Here is a 19,188-nt window from a genome sequence, read left to right as displayed (position 1 = left end):
TGAACTCCTCTATTTCCTTATTAGTTCCTCCATTTCTTCGAGCTTTCTAGCAACCTTAGTACATGTCCCCTTTGGAGGCATGTTTGAAACATCTACTTCAAGTTTTTCATATATATGCTTCAAATATCCTTCTCTAAATACATATTTCTTGCTTTCATACCACTAAAATGTGGTGTCAATAAGGAAACTTGGTTTCCTTAGCCTATACCCACAAATTGATCAACCCAGCTCTATGACCCCACAATCACAAAGCTCCCTATCATCTTCAAGTCTTAAAAGACAGTTTGTAAGCTTAGAAACTTCATTAAATCTATCACGCCTAATTTGTGTCAAGAGATCCATAAGAACTCTTCTTAGACCTAACTCCTTAAAGGCTATAGGGTATTATCCTTATGCATGAAATGAATTTCCAATGGCTTGGAGTGGATCATAGAGTATCCACCATGCTTGATGTGTTCCAATTCAACCACCAATTACCAACTTTCACAACTACTGTCTTGCCTACCCAAACTTTATTAGGAGGATGACCTAATTGAATGAGTAATTTTCCAATATTCCAAAGGAATCCCCCCAAAAATGCAAGTTCATTAGGAGTACGACCTAATTGAATTAGGTTAATTGAATGAGTAAACCTAACTTATTTTTCCAATATTCCAAAGAATTATGCAAATGTTTTGGATAGAGAGGATTTTTTTTGAAAGAAAAAGTCTAGGGAGACTTGGCTGCATGATGGGGATCATAATATGAAATTATTCCATAATTTAGGAAAGATTAGGAGATCTCACAAAAAAAAAATTCAATTATAGATGATGGAAGTAGGAAATTAAGAGAGTTGGAGGAAATTAAGGAGGGAGTAGCCTTTTTCAAAAGAAGAGGTTAGTGACCAGTGTTAATTACTCCTAATTTGGAGATGGTAATGGGGAGAATTTAGAAGTGTATTCCTTAGGACCAAAATAAAATGTTGATAGAAAAAGTAATGTTAAAGGAAGTTAAAAATGCTTTGTGGGGTTTGGGAAGAGATAAAGCCCCAGGCCTAGATGGCTTTCTAGCTCTCTTTTTTCAGACATTAAGGATTTATGGGAAGTTGTAGAGGATTCTAAAGCTAGTGGGTTTGTTCTTAAAGACATAAATAATACTTTTATTGCTTTGATCCCAAAGAAAGCATATGCTACATCTTTTGAGGACTTTCATCTGATTTCTTTGTGTAACATTGTGTACAAAGTAATTTCTAAAGTTGTGGAAAATAGATTGAAGAAGGTGTTGCATTTGGGTACATCAAGTAAGAAAAGTGGTTTCTCCCTAGGTACATCTATTTATGAAGGGCTTATCATTGATCATGAAATGACTTGTTCCTTCATAATTGAAAAGATGGAAAAAATGATCGTGAAATTAGATACCAAATGGACTTATGATGAAGTTGATAGAACTTGTATGCTAAGAGTTTTAGAAGGTTTTGGTTTTGATAAAAAAATGGATTGAATGGATACGGAGCAACATTACCACCCCTTTCTTCTTTGTGTTGGTAAATGGAAGTCCATAAGGGTTTTATTGGGCTAGATAAGGCCATCCGCCAAGGGGACCCTCTCTCCCCCTTTTTATTTTAATAATGAATGAGAGTTTAGGTTATTTGTGTTAGTTCTCAAAATTGTTGGTTTAATTGCTACGAGCCTTGCCTGCTCAATGCTGGGAATCTCAACACAATCTTGGTCAATGTTAGAGACCAAAAATTAATAATTCAATCTCCACACTTTAGGAAAGCTACTAACCTAGGCAGGCATACCTTTATCTTGACCCTTGAAAATGAATTGAGACTTGTTATTGCAGAATTTATGGTTGATGTTCTTGAGTTGGCAAGTGTGTTCTCAAGGAGAAATTAGATATATAAATAAATGAAAATGTTTAAATAGTATTGAAAATAAAATATTTGAATATGAATATTTAATATGAAAAACTTGGGCATATAACTTCACTAGTCTACATTAGTATATATCAACTTATAAAAAAAATTCAAGACCATTCCTTAATCCAATTAGGAAAATGGATTCAACCCCCATGTAATCTTATCATCAAACTCTTAGAGACAATTGGTCGCACCATCAACTACTAGACAAAAAAATTGAAATACAATCCCTAGTCTAAATGAATTCAACCCTAACTAAAGGAGACCAATTAGATAGATACCACAACGAAATATGAAAACACATGATAATCAAGGTACATGTACTTATTCCATCAAAATAGTAGTTTGGATCCAATAGGACAATGAAGAACATGAGTAGTGAGAAAACCATACAACAAAATAGAAAAAAGTGAAGCATCATTATATTGATTTCATTAAAAAGGAAATACAATAGAGGAGTTCACTTGCATATGCCAACAAGTAATTACATATAAAATTACTATACTTCATAATATGTATCTTCAATATGATTTCTATATCCACTATGCTTGCTATATCCTATTGCAAATGATCTTGGTATCCTTTATAGACAATAAAAGGATACATACAAGCTTCAAATTATCACCACACTGCTTCTTAATTGAATGCAACTAATCATTTTAATAATTACAATGCATATAATTAATCTTCTATTACCATTTCCATCTTCTTCAATGTTCGTGTCCTTTGGAATGATCAATCTTCTGACAATTGAATAATGCTTCTTTATTCTTCTTCATTCCTTCGGTAAATACTTTCTTGCTCCATAATAATATTTGATTAATAAGCCTTGCATAGAAAATAATACAGTCAGGTACTTTTATTTAAAGACAATATTTGGGACCTAGAAAAAAGATGGTGTGTGAGAGTTTGGTTTGCGCTAGGGCCTATGTTCCCTAACCCAACTTGCAATGGATGTTTGTGCTCTTTGAAGAACCTCTTTGCTACTCTCGGTGGTCATTAATCCATTGCATTGGGCGGGCGCTGGTTGATCAGGAGGCCTGGCCTTTTCCCAACTCGTCGGTGGATATTTGCAGACTGTTCACAATAGTTGGTGCATCCTCGGTGGGGGGCTTGTGGCGGTCTATGATTGTGGAACTTTTTCCCTATTTTTCTATCTATCTTGTTAAGTCCTAGTTTGTTGGGAAATGGGGGATCAAGGTATAGCCTCTTCTCAAATTTTTGTCAGAGATATGGAGATGGGTGAGCTGTCTCCTTTACTACATGCCAATGATAAGGAACTAAATGGTAAACCCCAATTAGGGGAAGGTGATTCCTCTCCAAAAGGGATGTTTCGACTAAGAAAAGTAAATGGATGTTTGTAGAAATCTGAGGACCAACCATTTTTGGTTATCCAACCTGAGAAAGTTTCAGAGGATGTTGAATACTAGAGAAATCATGTTCTTATTTGCAAATTTTTGGGCCTTCACCTTTCTTTTCCTGTTTAAGAATCCTGGGTGCACTAGATGTGGAACCTAGAAGGCAATATGGAGATTCTATTAGCGGCTAATAACTACTTTATGGTTATCTTTTCAAGCATGACAGATAAGAATAAGGGATTTGAAGGAGGCCTTATTTCTTTAACTAGGTGGGGCTCTTCATCAAGCCTTGGCACATGGGATTCAACTTTGCTAAGAAGATTCCCTCGTGAGTTCTAGTGTGGGTTCACTTGCTCAGACTTCCTTTGGAATTCTGGAGGGAAGATATTCTTCACTTAATCTCTTTGCTTCTTGGAAAATCTGTGGGTTCAACTACATAGACTCAAGATTAGAAGGTAATTTCTTTTGCTCGTATTTATGTAGAAGTTGATTTAAATAATTTATTGCCAAATTCTATGGAGATTTGTATGGGATCATCTTCCTGGATCCAACAGCTAGATTATGAGACCCTTCCATTTAGATGTAGAATTTGCCATGAATATGGGCATTTACATCGCAAATATCTCAGGAATAAGTTCCCCCCCACCTTGGCTACTCCTGGACCCTCTAGAAAGGATAAGGGGAAGGCTCCTTTATCTAATGGACTCGTTGATAGTGAGGGATTTATGTAGGTTAAATCTCATAACAAAGGAAAAGGTAAGAAGAGGCCTTGGATGGACACACAGACTGAGGGCACCTTTAATAGGTTTGATGCTCTTGGTGACTTGGTCCAAGAGGAAGGTATTCCAATTGAACTCTTTTTTGGGGCTTTAGTCAGCATGAGGCACAAGTTAAAGATGCGTAGAAGGATGACCAAATATTATCTTCAGGGGACCAACAGGCTAGATAATTAGATATCGATTTACCTCATCAAGTTTTGGATTCTAGAGATCTTTGGGGGTCATAGGGTCTGAAGGGATCAGCTTTGGTGGTTCCTGATCCCAGTACTTCTAGGGGGACTTCAGATTTTGTATAGGATATTCCTCCTATTTTGGGCATTCAACAAAAATCCTTCAAAAAGGGGACTATAGATAAATTGACAGTGTGGGAGGAAGACTAATCAAGAGAAGGTGAAGATCATGGGTGATACTTTGGTTGAGTATGGGTCTGTGAAACCCACTTCTCCCACCCCCATAAATGATTATTTTGTCATGGAATGTAAGGGGGTTGAACAACATCCCCAGATAAAAGGTTGTTCATAGTTTAATTGAATATCAAGCTCTTGATGTGGTCTTTATTCAAGAAACTAAGCTTACAATGGATGATTTGGTGAATTGTGCTTCGAACATTTGGCCCTAGGGTTCTTGACAGGGGGTGGGTGCTTTGAACAGTTTGGGCGGTGGGGTGGCTGGCTTCTAGAATCTAAGGGAAGTTTCTCCCTTATGGTGGATTTCTATTCAGTCCTCCATTTCTTTGGCTGCCTCTAGTTTTGAGATTGGAGAAAGGTGTCTTTTATCCAATATTTATGCTCCTACTATCTTTTTAGGAAAGTCCCATTTATGGGCCCATATTAGATTCATCTAGACCCTAGACCCATTTCTCCCATGGATTATGGCTAGAGATTTTAATGTTGTTACTAGCCTAGATGAAAAATGAGGGAGGATACCAAGGTTGGACCCGTCTTCAAATTTGCTTAGGGATATGATTGGTTCCTTGAACCTCATTGATGTGGAGCCAACCAATGGTTTCTACACATGAAATGATCAAAGACGTGGGGTTGAGGCTATCTCAGAGAGGCTTGATAGATTTTTGGTGTCCTGCTATTGGATGAACAATAGGTGGATCACCATTTCTGAGATTCTTGACTGGAGAGGCTCTGACCTCTAGCCTATTAGGCTCTCCATCACCACTTACAGGGTTACCAAAAATCCCTCTTTCAAATTTTAGTTGATGTGGTTAAGAGATCTATCTCTTCTAGACCTTATGTTGGATTGGTGCTATGAGGGGATGCCTGCCCATGGGATGACCATGTTTACCTTCAACAAGAGGCTTCAACATGTGAAGTATAGGCTTAAGAGATGGAATAAATAGTACTTTGGGAACCTACATGCTTAGAAGAAATCTGCCCAAACCAAGTTGGATAATATTACTCACCAGATTTGGGACCAGGGGTTGACTTATGATCTAAGTAAAGCTAAAGCCTTAGCCCTTAAGGGTCTAGAAGAGTGGGAGCTTCATGAGGAGATCTTCTAGAAGTAGAAATCTTGTGTTGATTGGCTTTAGGAGGGGGATAGGAACACTACTTTATTTCATAACTTAGTTAAGGCCTGCAGGCAAGGGAATTCTTTCTCCTCTCTTGTCTCAACTGATGGAGCTCAGATCTTTTCTTGGGAAGAAATTTCTAGGGAAGTTGTCACTAATCTCTTTACTACAGGGAGGATCTTACTACTGGGACTAAGGAGTAGGCCGTCCTAGATTGTATCCCCCACCTTGTCTCTACAGAGATGAATGGGGCTCTCTTAAGTCCTATCTTGTTACCTAAATTAGATAAAGTTGTGCTAAAGGCCCATGGCCCATATGGGTTCTTGATTGATTTTTTTCAAGAATTCTAGGAGATAATAAGGTTTGATCTCCTAGATGTGGTCCAAGAATCACGCAGAAACAAATAGATGTCAAAATCTTTGAATTCTACCTTCTTGGCTCTCACACCTAAGAAGGATGGGGCTAATTGGTTGGATCAATTCAAGCCTATACTATTATGTAATATTGTCTACAAGATCATCACCAAATTGATTGTTGAGAGACTCAATCCATTCCTTGGTTCTTTGATCTTTGCTAAACAAGGTGGCTTTGTTGAAGGAAGGCAAATTTTGGATGGGGTTGTGATTGCAATGGAGGCAGTTCACTCTATGGCTACTTCTAAGGAGAAAACTATGTTCATTAAACTTGACATGGCTAAAACTTATGATTGGGTGAGTTGGCAGTTCTTACAAAAATTTATTTTGACTTTTGGGTTTGATGAGGAGTAGGTGAATTGGGTTGTTAGTTGTGTGACCTCGTCCTCCTTCTCAATTCTTATTAATGGAGAACCTTTAGATTTGTTTGGTGCCTCTTGGGGACTTCAGCAAGGGGACCCTTTATCTCCCTACGTATTCATTATCATGGAAGAGGGTTTTGGGAGGTTTCTAAAATCATAGATGAGGTGGGGTCTTATCCAAGGTCGAAGCTAGAATAATGATTGCCCTTCCCACTCTCATCTTCAGTTTGTGGATGACACCGAGTTGATGGGCATGGCTAGAATCAGTAAGCCAATGAATATTAGGAAAGCTTTGGACACCTATTTGAAAGCCTCAGGTCAAAGAATTAATCAAGATAAGTCTTCTATTTATTTCTTTAATACTCCTTGGCTTATTCAGAGCAAGATTGCTAGAATTCTTAGATTTCAAATCAGTTCCCTCCCTTTGATGTACCTTGGGGTCCCTTTGTCCTTGGGTTCTCAATAGAGGGGCTAATGGTAGGGGATTTTGGATAAATTATGGAGTAAGGTTAGTCATTGGACTTACAGATGGTTATCTTCGAATGGGAGAGTGGTTCTTCTAAAGACTGTGGTGCAGTCTCTCCCCATTTATAGGTGTTGTGTCTAGGTCCCCCCCTCTAATTGTGTGAGGGACTTCAATGCTTTATCTTGACAATTTCTTTGGTCTAGCAACCTTCTATCTTCAAAGTGGAGCCTGGTCAAGTGGGAATCTATGTGTAGGCCAAAGCATGCTTGAGGCCTTGGTCTTAGATTGATGGTTTTTGTTATCACGAATTTGGCTGCCAAGATGTACTGGTGATGGTGCAACAATCAAGATCAAGAGTGGGCCAAGATTCTTGCCCATAAGTGATTTCCTGGTGGTGATTTCTTTGATGTGCCATGACTTTCTTTAGTGGGTAAAGGCTCTTTTATTTGGGACACTCTTAAGAAGGGAGCCCAACTTGTTAAGGTAGGTCTCTTTTGGATTTGTAATAGAGGCTCGAATGCTCTATTTTGGCAGGACTCTTGGGATGGCCACTCTCTCATTATCTCTTGTTTTCCCCAGATCTAGCCTTTTTGCCATACTTTTACTAATGTTGGATGGTTTAAGGTGGAGCATTTTAAGACTATCAAGTGTTTGGGTTAGGTTGAGGTGACTGACTGGAAGGATCCTCAGGAGTTTCCTGTGGGTGGCTCTGATGAGGATTGTGCCCTTCTTTCTAAAGTTTTGGAGAATAGGTTTTGTAGCTTCCTTAATGGGAGGGACATTCTAGCTTGGAGTCCTAGCCCAAAAGGTAAATTTATTGTGGCTCAAGCCAATTCTATAATTAATAGTAACTTACATGGTCTAGCTAATGTGCACTGGTGGAAGAAGGTTTGAGGAAAATTTTCTTGGCTTAAATGTAATTTGTTCTTATGGTTGCTGGTTTCAGAAGAAATGCCTCACTTGGGAGAGCCTTTGCAAACAAGGTTTTCAGGGACCTTCTGTTTGCTTCCTTTGTTCGCACAATGAGGAGTGTACCTCCTAGTTGTTTTTTCTTTTCCCTTTTTCGAGAGAGATATGACATAGATGGTGGGAAGCTTGGTGTCATGGTTGTCTTCATGCTACCTCTCTAATTGATTTTTGGGAAAGCTTGGTCAAACCTCTAGTGAAGACTTCTTTCTTGCAAGTTACCTAGACAATTGGGCCGATTTTCATTCTCTAGAATCTTTGGCTAGAAAGGAATCATAGAATTTTTTGTGACTCCAAATTATAAAGCTCTCAATTGTGGAAGATGATTCTTAGCAGGCTTTAGGAGACTATTTTTGCCAAGTGTGATATGTCTAAAACTATAGATCCTGGTGATCAAGTTATTGTGAGGAATCTAAACCTGGGGGATAATAGTCAGGAATGCACTCTTGGAAAAATACCTCACCATGGTAAGCAATGGGTTTTTAGGATGGGAGGTGGACTCCTCCCTCGGTTGGGATCTTGAAGATTAATACAGACGATTCTTCTCAAGGGAACCCTAGCCATGTTGGTATTGGGGCTATAGCTAGAGGTAATGATGGTAGTGCAGTTTCTCTCTTCTCCATTTACAAGGGTCAACATTCTAATAATTTGATAGAGGCCCTTGCTATTAAGACTATTGTTGAGTGAGGATGTTGTTTAGGATGGAAGAAGATCATCTATGAGCCTGATTCTCAGATTGTTGTGGACATGTTGAATAACCAGAGTTTGGAGGATGTTAGTTGGCAACTTGCCTCTTTGGCCAAACAAATTCTAAGTCTTTGTAGTTCCTTGAACTATGTCTCCTTTTTCATATCCCTCGCAAATGGAACAGAGTGGCAAATTGTTTGGAAAATTGGGTTTTAGAGAACATGGTTAGGTGGGATATTAGTGGTAGGGATGAGCTACCTCCTAAGTATTGTGAGATCCTTGAGTAGTTGATATTGGAAGACAAGAATATGTTGTGGTGTTGTGGGCCTTTGGCCTTTTCTCTATAATTTGGTTTTGATTGAATAAATTTTTACCCCCTTTTTTCAAAAAAAAAAAGACAATATTTGGAAAATATTATTTTTCCTTCATTAAAAACATTATCATAACACTTCATATTTGGAAAAAAATAATGAAGTAAAAAACATGCTTTAAAAAGTATTCTTTCAAATATATATTTAAGGGCAATAGATAAAAAATAATATTTTTATTATCCTAAAAACATATAATGTCCTTTAATTTTAAGAAAGAACCATACTCTACATCTTGGACATAAAATAAAATATTCTTTTAAATAATATCTGATTGGAAAATATCATAATTTAATTTACCAACATTCGAAACATGTTTCCCTATTATTTTCATCATTAGTGAAACTAAATTCCTCATGTCTCTAAATAAAACAATATTTCATTGGAGTATTACTTGAAATATTAAAATATTGTCAAAACCCTCCTTAAACAAAAGAATAATAATATCTCGATGAAACATTTTTTATTTATGAATAGTCCCTTCTCTATTAATTAAATATCAAAGTTACATATTCACAAAAAATGACCTCAGGGATACAAGATCACCTTGCGAGAGTTCAAATGGAAGAGCTAGAAACAATAACAACTATTCATATTAAAAAAAAACATAAAAGCAACCCTTAGACAACTAAAGCAGTGCCAGTCAAGGGAGGTGGATCCTGTCGACCACGAAACCCCCATGCATCAATTGGGTTGGAGGGTGGCTCAGGAGGATCCCACCTGTCATCAACAGTATCAATTTGTTCTTTTCCCCCTCCCTCCACCTTGGACGAAAAAATTGCTAGGTCTAGGCTGAGGAATGACCATTTGGGATCAATAGCAAGGGTAGGCCATCTAGGAATAGCAAGAGGAGCATTCGGTGACCATCCCGAGCCATGCCTAAGAGAGGCAGAGTAGCGACAATGAACATCCCTGCCACTGGGAGAGTGGTGAGGGGCATGGGAATGTGACAAAAAATTTAGAATGGATTTGGGAATCCTTGAGTTTGTGTTTGGAAGGAAGGTGAAGTGTTTAGCTAGGTTAAGGATTGCAAAGCAATGGAAGCTACTTTTACATTTCGAATGAAGTACTAACATAAGGCTTTGTGTAGATGGGTGGCGTACCACATACTCAAACTATTGTTAAAGTGTCCTTTCCTGGGTTGTGAGAGTTGTTCAAAAACCTTGGGAAGCCTATTTTAGGATACAACTCATCGTTGGATACCATCATAAAGATGGTAGGATGTATAGAGTGGTGTATAAGGTTTTGGTATGGGCTTTAAGTATTTGATAATGTAATGTTGATATATGGTATAGGGTGGGTGATAGGCTAAGGAAAAGGGCCTTAATAGTTGATTTACATTTCTTTTTTAAATATTAAATAAAAAGTATATTATATCGACCAAAAAAATATTTCTTGTAAAACTTTAGTTGCATTTTTGGTTGTATTATTTACTAACTTAATAAATTCATTATTTATTGATAGAAAGAGAGAGATGAAATATATATAGAGAGGGGAGAGAAGAGGGGTAGGTTGAGAAAAAGGGAGAGAAGAAGGAGCACATATATTTAAGTGAGAGAGGGAAGTATAAATATAGAAAATAAGAGCAATGAGAAGAGAGAGATAAGAGACATAATGTGACTTAGGAAAGATAGAGGAAGTGAGAAAGATGGAATGTCAAAATATGAACCAAATTATCTTATCTGTAAAGAGGTATAAATTAAGACATGTTTAAATTCTTTTAACTAAAAACTCGATATAAAAATGGATCAATTACTTTTTAGGCAATAGGCTATTTGTGAGAGCTTTGCTATTGAAATTTTACTTTTTGACAAAAATATTGTCAGTACTTGTCAGTTTTCTGAAAAATCCTAAATTTAGACATTTCTAAAAATTAAACTCAAATCTTACATGAAACTTTCTATTTTTTTCATTGACTCTTTATTGGCCCACTCTTTCAAAACTTATTATATGTAGGAAAAAATAATTTGAAATCCATCAATCTCACAAAAAGAAACAAAGTTTAAGTGCTATTTCACATCTCTATGAAAAATTGTTTGTGATTTTGAAAATATTTAATTTTATTTGTAAATTTTATTTTATATTTGATAATTATAAATAAATACCTTATTTCTTAAATTTTGTTTTGCAAATTCATTCATGTAATTGACATGTTTAAGATATTATTATTTATTTTGTGTACCATCTTGCAATAAATATTTTTTTAAAGATTTTTGAAAAAGAATTTATGTGAACGTGAAATGCAAGAGTAACTATCAAGGAAATTTACTAGGTAAATATGTTTTTAATCAAGCTTCAATCAAGATTTATCACATATTTTATTATATTAATTAATCTATCATGATTAATTTTTTTAAAGATATTTATAGATACTACTAAAGTTTGTCTTTTAATGAAAGCGTGATAAATCTAAGTATTTTACTCAATTTGTAAATGTAGAAAAAGAGTAATAAAAAAATTAATTACTCTATGAAATTCAAAAAGGAATTCAAAAAGAGAGTACCAAAAATAAATAAATAATCTCATATTTATTAATTTGTATGATGAAACTCTCTATTGATATTTTACAAATCTTATAGTTCTATTATCTTTTTTAAAATAATAAATTTGGTAAAAAAATGACAAGCGCTTTTAACACATTCAAAAAGACAACTTTAAAATAGTTTACTAATTAAACTTTCAATATTTAATGAAGCCGATAGGCTCAGATTTTCAATTTGTCATCGGAAAATTGTCAACCTCTATCACATTTTCTAATTATTTTGATTTCTTATAATTCATTTTTTTATTTCATTTGAACTCATTTCTATTCTTATGTGAGTGTCTAATTTTTCCCTCTCCATTGAATTTTTTGGACATTCCCTTTTAACTTGTTTTTTTTGAGTTTTCTATACATTCCTTTTTAGCATGTTTTTTCCTTGAAAGATAGAAATAGAAAAAATTGTGTTAATGGAAAACTAGCCCCAATGGCAGACGTGACTCAATTTAATGGAATTTTAGAGTAGCCAGATGAATCCAAGGCAAAGTGTGAAAGATTTGGAGGCATTTAGAGAGTACAACTCAACTTATAATTTGAGGTATGCTTAGCCACCTACAACAAATGCATTTCAAATATATTTCGAATATATATATATATCTATATATATCTATATATATATATATATATATATATATATATATATATATATATATATATATATATATATATATATATATATATATATATATATATATATATATATATATATTTGTAGAAACTTGAGTTAGGAAAATGCTTTACATATCTATTTCAATGGAAATTAAATTAAACTGACTTGATTTTTGATAGTTTTGTATGTGTCATTCTTAGCTCCCTACACTACATGCATTTAAAAGTTTTAGAAAAAATTATACATATCCTTATCATGCAGGAAAAATTGAGGATTAACATTGCCAATCAATATGTGCACTTAATTGAAAGGCTATCCAAGGAAGCAAAGTCCTCCTCAAGTGCAAAGTTGCAATGGGGGCAAAACATGCAATAACACAAGACCCCTCCACAAACACAACTAGTGCAAAGCTACACTGGTAAGAGCACATGCAATTATTAGGATTGGAGAATCAATGAAGACTGAACCATAAAGTCCATGTAAATAAAACTCTATATTTATGTTTGATGAAATAAATATGTTGTCTCATTCCATTTGCTTAGGGTTCTTTCTTAATTGTCCACATTTTCTAAATTTATGTTGCATTAAGTTGTTCTTTGTACTTGTGAAAAGTTATTTCATTTCCATTTTCTAAAATCGATTAAGTGAATCTTATAAAATTATATGAATCTAGTTAGCAAGTTAGAAGTGAAAGGCACGTCTAGTTCTAGATTGAATGTTGTAAAAAATTTAATAGTTATTTTAACCCTCTTTTGAAAAAGAAAATATTTTACAGTTTCTAAGTTTTATAATGTTTAATATTTTATAGTTTCTAAGTTTTGTAATGGTAATATTTATTAGTGCATTTTCTATTTAAGTGTATATAATTCTTTTGTATCCTACATATTTGAATGCAAAAATAATTATTGAATTTTTTCATATAATAATTTTGTAATTAACACATTTTGTGGTTTATGTGTTTATATGAGCTTGGTGCCATTGATTTTTTACCATTATAGATATTAATAAAATCATGTTTAAAAATTAGAAAGTGTATAAGTTAATATTAAGTATTCAATTTGATTTTTTAAAATTAACTTTTAGCAATACTTGAATTGTCATTATAGAAATCTTAATGTAATTGATGTAATTTTAGTTTATTTAGAAATTATTAAATTACATAATTTAGATGGTTTTCTATTATAACCATGTAAAATATTCTATGTTATCTTTTTATAATAGATTATTTGAAATTTTATTGCGGATTACTTTATTTATATATACAATATACATTGAATATCAAATAAATATTAATGTCTTTTACTCTATTTAAACATTTTATTTTACATTAATTAAATCTAATTTATTTCTAAAATTATATTAAAAAATAATTTATTATTAATTTATTTATTCTCTAAAAAAGGATTTCATCTATTGGCTTATTGTTGAATGAACAAAAGTATGCAACTGCGAGTTAGATAGATGTGATTTGTAAAGTAAAACTAAAAGTTATTAAATCTTACAAGATTCAAAAGAATACTGATCTTAGAAAAAAAGATTCAAAAGAAAACTTTTAGGGAAAAAACGAGATAAAAGCTACATGTTTCAATATTTTATCAAATCTTATATCTTATTTATTATTATGCCATGATTAAACTTTCAAGAACAAAAAAGAAAATATATTATTAAAACACATCAAACATATTTTTAAATTTTATTATGTATCTTTAATTAATGAAGAATAAATTATTTAATAAAATCAAAATATCAAAAACCAAAAATTAAGTGTGGAAAAAATCCCAATTGATTAAGAATATAGGATTTGAAGCAGTTTTAGTTAAGTTTAAAAAAAAAAAAATTAAAAAAATTATAAGAAGTTTCATAACAATAGTTTATTGGCTTTTTAATTTTATTAAATAATTTCTTTCAAAAATTAAAATTCGATAATAGTAATAAAATAAGATTTTTCACACACGTGATTTATTTGTTTTTTGATTTTATAAAAATAATAGAATGTGTAACAACTTCATTAAACAAATTTTATTTTGATACATTTTCTCGAAGATTAAATTATTCCACATTTCCATCAGATTCTAATTTCTTCTCAATCTTCATTATATCTTTAGCTAGCTATTGCTAAGTGTTGGAAATGCTAAAACTAGCTATAGGTTAGTTCTTGAGACACGTATTACCATATTTTACCATGTGAAATATATTATGTAACTTTATGTCATCCATGGAGATATTTTTGGTTTTGTTTTCAAGGCCTCATTAATATTCTACCACAGGATTGAAGAAATAATAGAATTAAAAGAAAAGTATTGGAATGTATAAAGTGAAGAAATATTTCAATCTACCAACAGGAAGTAATCAATGAGTACTTTTGAAACAAGAGACCCATGGTGTCATAATTCCTGCCATTGGTCTTTGAATGCAAATGGAGTTTGAAAATATGATGTAGTTGATTTGTATTAATGAAAATATATGTTTTAAAAAATCACATTATTTTTTGAAAGATAATGGAAGTCAGCACTATCTCCTAATCAAAGATTAATAAGAAATTCCTCAACTAAGACTTTAATATTAACTAATTCAGTGAGGCATCGATGATTGAGAGAGTTTGAAATTACATATAAGAATCCTCTATAAACATTAAAATTAAAATTACACACAATCGAAGATAAGGTAATCTAAATAAGGTAATTTATATATTAAAATGACAATTTACATAATATAATGGAGATTGTCATAGTCAAAGTTTGCAAATGAGCTTGAAACACATGTCAGAATTCACATGGGAAATGGTATTGAATAACCTACAATACTTTTCCATCATCATTCCTTTTGAAATTCATGAATACTCTTGTCATTCTTGAGAGGTCACTTATACACTGTAACCAACAACCAAGATTGAAGTCTATACTTTATACAAATTTGTACCTATCATTGAAAAGGAGGGTTCTCTAGATATGGCTAGTTCTTCATAGGAGTTTTTCCAGGTAGAGGACAATATAGTCTTATATGCAACAATGAAGAATGTGGCTACATAGACTGCATCCACCCCCAAGAAGCATGCATATTAATAAATAAGTTGCAGTCAAATTTGCTGCCAAGAAGGAAACAAAAGAAAGAGACTATGTAATATGAAATGTACTTTGAGAAATGATGTGTTGCATAGGCTGTATACTTGACATTATCCCTTTCCTATGGAATGGAATGTGCTCCCATCATGTATTGTTATCATAATAAAATTCATGTCAATTACAATGTGTATATAGTGAATAGTAGGTAATACTAATATTTGAGGCAAAGCATTTAACCAAGAAGAGTAATATTGTTGCCATGGTTCTTATATCTGCCAAATCACAAAAATTGCATCTCTATTTTGAGTGGAAACAAGTTCAAATGTATCAAAATTCAAGCTTTGAAAGGGCTAATTATCGATTGTATTTTTAACATTTTTCTGATCTTAGTGCACCCGTTTCATCTTCGACTCTATCCAACACTTCAAATTTTTAAAATCTAGTTCCTAAGTCAAATTTTTTTGCAAGTTAATGGAAGGAACCAAAATACCTATTTGCAACCAAATCATTAACCATTAATCTTTAAAAAGGTTAAGGTTAAGGGTTCAAAATATGTATTCTGAACCATTAACCTTAACCTCTCATCCAAAAAGGTTAAGGTTGAGCTCCAAAATACATATTTTTGAGGTGGTTATTAACCTCTTTGCTCAAAAGGTGAAATATTCTATATGTGGTTCAAATTGAGTATATTATTATTGGCAAGAAACAAGAAGGCTCATGCGTTTGCAAGTCAAGAGTCATTCCTCCAAGATTGCCAAGAAAGAGAAATTCAACATCATCTTAACTATGATTTCCATTGGCATTTTATTCATAAATGATGAGTTGTTGCCTGGGTTGCATGTTGTTTTGATAATACTCCCATAGGGGATGATATAGTCGTATGGAAAGGGACATCCCTATTTTGTGAACACCAACACATGTACTCCATACTCATCACTCCCACACAAGCTAAGATCCCTATTTGTACATGGTGCAGGAGCTCCAAATACTCAAAGAGTGTGTGGGTTTCATGCTCATACTCCTTCAATCTCTAATCCACGGCGTTAAGTCATTTTAAATTTTTGCAACCTCCTTCAATGTCTATGATGGGAGCATGAAATATGGGTGAACGTGTGAGAAAGATCATGAAAATGATATCTATGGCATGAATAACATAGTACCATGAAATAAAGATGAAGTATGTAGTAGCCTCAAAGGTGTGTGACTCGTTTGACCAATTGCGTTGAAGGCAGCGTTGTGACAGGTTAAGAGAAAATTGTTTGTCAAAATGCTCTCCACATGGTTTCATAGAAGGACTTCCATGTCACTATTGGTTCAAAGAGTTGGCCAAACAAGCAAGTGAATATGCATCTTTTTCTTGAGAAAGTATGAGCCAAATATGGAAGTTCATGATTTTCTTGACCAAATACCTCCAACCACATTATGTTGTTCCACCATGATTTAGAGATGCTATGTGAGGAAATGATGAAGGGGGTATCTTGCATCATCTTCCAGCCTGTGACTAATAAAGAATAGATGCCATGGCAAGAAAGTTTGAGCTCATGGAAATAAATTGCACCTTGTTCTCGCTTGTGGCCACTACATGAAATTCGAAGACCATTGGTCCAAATCTTGAAAGATTCATAGCCTAAGCATTTGGTGATTGTTTTCTAAACATTGACACAATAAAATTGAGCTCATAAACTGTTTGGAAAAATATCCTAAAGCATCAACTTAGCATAAGCAGTAGCAATGGGATATGAACAATACAAAATAGTTAAATAAGGCATGTGATTGCATATGTAAGGCTTTCAAGGAGTTTAATATGTAATCTCAAAGGTAAGTGAGCAAGAAAGGGGTAAAGGTTTGGCTTCCATACTACATGATCAACCAAAATCCATGGATAATTCCAAAATCAATTATCTTGAATCAGGTCTCCCATCGATTTTTGAACTATCAAAGGCACATAAATTTTCAATTGGGAAGCTATGAATGAAGACCAAGTACACGTAGATGAATTATAAGAAAATTAGTTTCTCTTATCACATGGACAAGATGAGAACTTCTAAATATAGTACAAGTGTCTTCTGAAGCGTATGCCATAGATCACTTTAATATGATCCAACTGCTATAAATCTCTTGAAGACTACTTTTGAGTTCAATGGAAAGGTTTGAGGAAATTCATAGGCAGATACTTGGATTTGAAGGTGTAGTTTCCATCAAGTTAAAGATATTGTGATCCATCATTATGACATGGGCAATATCTTGTTTTTCATGCGATGTAATGGTTCTAATTTTCTATCTCTAGCAATAGCAACTTTTATCATTTTGGGTTAATTTTTGTGAGATTAATTAACCTCTTCAAAATTATGTATTTTGGAGGTAGTTATTAACCATGGAGTCTAGTAGTTCTTAACCTCCATGTCTATATACGGAGTCATTTTTGGCTTTGTATGGAGAGGACTTTTTGGGACTTTTGAATAGGAGAAGACTTAGGTTAGATTTTGGTGATAAGATAATATTTGGAAAGTGTGTACAAATTTTAACTTTGAAATCAAAAATTTCTCCCAGGTTCTTGGTGCAAGAAAATAAAGGAAAATGCTATTTGAGTTCTCTTCTTTCAAAATCTAAATTGTTAAAAATGTTGATTCTCTTTGCAATGAGTATTTTCAAGGTATTGTGCAAATGTTTGTGAATCTTTAGATCAACATTATGCTAGTGATAATTCTCAAGCATAGATCTTGACTGTTGTTTTTCGTGGTTTAAGTTTAGTCTAGGAAAGCTTTGAAGTCATGTGGTGCATTCGTCATCAATGGCTCCCCTAAACGCACAGGAAGGCCGCATTTCAAACTTATATCATACGAGGGAGCTGCCCCTCTAAACGCACAGGAAGGCCGCATATCAAGGGCCTATCCAACTACTGTGAACAGTTTTCCACATATACTCTGTTGGGCCATTTTCAAGTGACAAATCTATTTACCAACAAATATCTAATACTGGTTGCCTTTGCCTTACTTTTACTCCATCTGCAATGTGCATACAAATATCTGTCAATACCCATGTTCACCCAATAAGAATGGTTTTTCCTATATTGTAACTATTATCTGACTTATATTTCCTTTTATAGATATCCAAACAAATGCCAGTTCGAGCAAACAAAAACTGCAATCATGGAAGATAAGCAATAATTGTGTGAGTATCGTGTGAGCATTGCTTCACTATGTGGATGTAGAAAAAGCTGGTCTTAATATAACGATTAAAGATATCAATGATGGTTCCATGTCTACAAAGGGTGGATGCTATATGAAAATTGAATTCAACATAGAGCTTTCGTATGATTTTTCTAATATTTGAGTGAACACATCTAATATATTATATAACACTAATCGATTTCTTGTGTTCAATTTTATTGTAGACTTGTACAATGTATGAATTATTTTTATATGTCATTTTGCTTTTAGTGAACTGCAAAAATAAGGTTTCTAATACATAACTTTTATTATGGCTTATGAAATTAGAAATATAGAGCATTGAAAAAAGAATCAACAAAGCTTATACAATTGCAAAACAAAACTTCAAAACCCACATATTTAGATCTACTTCTCATTTTCTATGAATAGATTGAAGTCGTGGTAGTCCCTTAAAAGCTAGATTTCCCCAAGATTCTATTGGAGATGACCTTTTGAATTTTTTGAAGGCAAATAGTTCAAATGCACCTTTACCAATAGCAAAAGGTTTATAATATTAATGATAGGTACTTTGAGGTGTTGGTTTATAATATAATTAGTCCATTTGAATGGATTTTTAATGAGGTGCTAGTTTATAATATAATCAGTCTATTTGAATGGACTTTTAATAAGTACTATTAGGTACTGGCAATATATTTAATAAATTAAATATAGAGGTTTTAAAGCAATCCTAACATTTATAGTTAATAGTAGTAGAACAATGCTATATAAAAACCACTAGCAACTACAACAATATATTGCATAGGAGGATTTGAACCTCTATTAATGCAATATTATGTATCCACAAACCATCATTTCCCATAGGTTTTAGATTCATAATGCTAAGATCACATGATGTTTATGATACACTCGAAGCTAATGATCATAGTAAGGAGTGAAGCCCTCATATGTATAGCCCTGTTAAGGAGGAAATCCTTGATTAGGTAGTA

The sequence above is a fragment of the Cupressus sempervirens genome, chromosome 4 (assembly GCF_028749045.1).
Source record: "Cupressus sempervirens isolate cs-2001-9-10 chromosome 4, ASM2874904v1, whole genome shotgun sequence".
Taxonomy (NCBI): Eukaryota; Viridiplantae; Streptophyta; class Pinopsida; order Cupressales; family Cupressaceae; genus Cupressus; species Cupressus sempervirens.
Note: the sequence above shows the minus strand (reverse complement) of the source record.